The sequence below is a fragment of the Cebus imitator genome, unplaced genomic scaffold, assembly GCF_001604975.1.
Source record: "Cebus imitator isolate Cc_AM_T3 unplaced genomic scaffold, Cebus_imitator-1.0 Scaffold150, whole genome shotgun sequence".
Taxonomy (NCBI): Eukaryota; Metazoa; Chordata; class Mammalia; order Primates; family Cebidae; genus Cebus; species Cebus imitator.
The window spans coordinates 3,071,273-3,073,836 of record NW_016107465.1 but is presented as its reverse complement, the minus strand read 5'-3'; the positions used below and the strand labels follow the sequence as shown (position 1 = coordinate 3,073,836).

Here is a 2,564-nt window from a genome sequence, read left to right as displayed (position 1 = left end):
GAGATGGAGTCTCACTCTGTCACCCAGGCTGGAGTGTAGTGGTGCCATCTCGGCTCACTGCAACTTCTGCCTTCCAGGTTCAAGCGATTCTCCTACCTTAGCCTCCTGAATAGCTGAAGTTACAGGCACCCACCACAATGTCCGGCTAATTTTTGTATTTTTAGTAGAAGCTAGGTTTTGCCATGTTGGCCAGGATGGTCTCAAACTCCTGACCTCAGGTGATCCACCCATCTCGGCTTCCCAAAGTGTTGGGATTACAGGCGTGAACCACAGCGCCTGGCCCCATTTATATTTAAGGTTATTATTGATATGTGTGGATTTGATCCTGTCATCATGATGTTAGCTGGTTATTATGCAGACTTATTTATGTGGTCGCTTTATATTGTCACTGGTCTGTGTACTTCAATGCGTTTTTGTAGTTGGTGGTAATGGCCTTTCCTTTCTGTATTTAGTGCTTCCTTCAGGAGCTCTTGTAAGGCACTTGCTTGTCTGAAACACGTCTTACTTCTCCTTTGCTTACGAGGCTTAGTTTGGCCAGATATGAAATTCTGGGTTGGAATTTCTTCTTTCTTTAAGAATGTTGAATATTGGCCCCCAGTCTCTTCTGGCTTTTACTGTTTCAGCTGAGAAGTTTGCTGTTAGCCTGATGGGCTTTCCTTTGTAAGTGACCTGGCCTTTGTCTCTAGCTGCTTTTAACATTTTTTTCTTTCATTTTGACTGTGGAGAATCTGATAATTATGTGCCTTAAGGATGATTTTCTTGGGAAGCATTATAAAATATGAAATGCTTTAGAATTTGCATGTCTTCCTTTTGCAGGGGCCATGCTAATCGTCTGTATTCTTCCAATTTAAGTGTACGTGCTGCCGAAGAGAGCACTGTCTTTTTTCATACAATTTGAGCTCTTCCTGGTTCTTGGTATTATGAGTGATTTTCAGTTGAAACCGAGACATTTTCATACTATGCTATGAGACTCTGTATCTTATTTAAACTATTTTATCTGACTTTCTTTGACATTACTCTGGTATACTGGAGGGATATACTGCCCCATTATTGACAAATGGAGGTAGAAGTCCAGTTCTCCCACGGAGCCTTTGTTGATACCTGAGTTGAAACAGGTTTTTTTACCACTGGGAGTGGGAATTCTAGCTTCCCAGACGGTCTCCACTGACACAACTGTGGAAAGCCCTGAGTCTTCACTGCTGCCTTCTAACACCACCACACTGGGGAGGGGAAGGGCTCCTTATTGTTGCCATGTGGAGGTGCAGGTTCCCCATTTGGTTTTCACTGACATGGTCAAAGTGTGGGGACAGTCTTGTTACCAGCAGTAGGGATGAAAGTCCCAGTTCCCTATTTGCCTTCTCTGATACTATCATGGTGTGGTGTGGTGTTGAGCTCCCTTGGTACAGCCTCTGATGGCTGGAAATCTAGATTTCCTACACAGTCTTCACTGGTGGAGGCAGGACCAGGTCACAGTCTTATCTTTGGTGCTTGGTGGGAGTAGAGCAAGTAGGTTATTGGCTAAAAGTTTTTTGTTTTCCTAGGCTGGCCCTTTCTTGTTCCTTTGGTTACAGAGAGCAAGATTTCATGGGCTTCTTTTTTTTCTGTGCCCGTTAGTGTTTCAGGGGTTACTGTTTCCGTCAGCTCTAAGTCTAGAATATATGAAGTAAAAAGAAAACCCAGGAAACTTACCAACACATCATTTCCTGGGTCCCAAGATCCATAGCCAGTCTGGATTCTTATCTCCACCTTTCAGAGTCTTCTTATGTTCATTTAATATGTAATGTCCTAGGCTGGGTGTGGTGGTTCACGCCTGTTATCCTAACACTTTGGGAGGCCGAGGTGGATGGATCACCTGAGGTCAGGAGTTTGAGACTAGCCTAGCCAACATGGTAAAATCTCATCTCTACTAAAAATACAAAAATTGGCCTGGCATTGTGGCAGGCACCTGTAATCCCAGCTGTTTGGGAGGCTGAGGCAGGAGAATTGTTTGAACCTGGGAGGCAGAGGTTACAGTGAGCCGAGATCGTGCCACTGTACCCCAGCCTAGGCAACAGAGCAAGACTCTGTCTGAAAAATAAAAAAGTTATGTGTATATATAATGCCCAAGGGTTTTACCTCTACTTAGTGAGAGGAATAATGAAAAGTATGTTTACCCATCTTGCTGAAAGCAGAAGTTCTCTGGTGTTGAATTTTTATCAGAAGCTTTTTTGAAATCTGTTAAGATGGTCTTTCTTTTTTGACTTTTTGATGTGTTTATTTGAGCTGTTGTGTTATTGCTCATTGTATTAATCCATTCTCATGCTACTGTACAGAACTACCTGAGACTGGGTAATTTATAAAAAAAAAGAGGTGTAATTAACTCATAGTTCTGCAGGCTGTACGGGGGGCATGGCTGGGAGGCCTCAGGAAGCTTACAATCATGACAGAAGGCAGAGGGGAAGCCAGCACGTCTTACAGGGGAAGTGTTATACACTTTTAAAACAAGCAGGTGTCGTAAGAACTCATTCACCATCATGAGAACGGCAAGGGGGATGTCTGCCCCTGTGATTCAGTCACCTCTTACC

At 43.6% G+C, this 2,564-nt stretch overlaps 1 non-coding gene across 1 annotated transcript; it reads right to left on the bottom strand.

The window, feature by feature from the left end:
- Positions 1–771: 771 nt before the first annotated feature.
- On the bottom strand, positions 772–876 carry LOC119473354. The gene has a single exon (XR_005202561.1). It is a non-coding gene; the product is annotated as a U6 spliceosomal RNA (small nuclear RNA).
- Between the last annotated feature and the right edge of the window lie 1,688 nt (positions 877–2,564).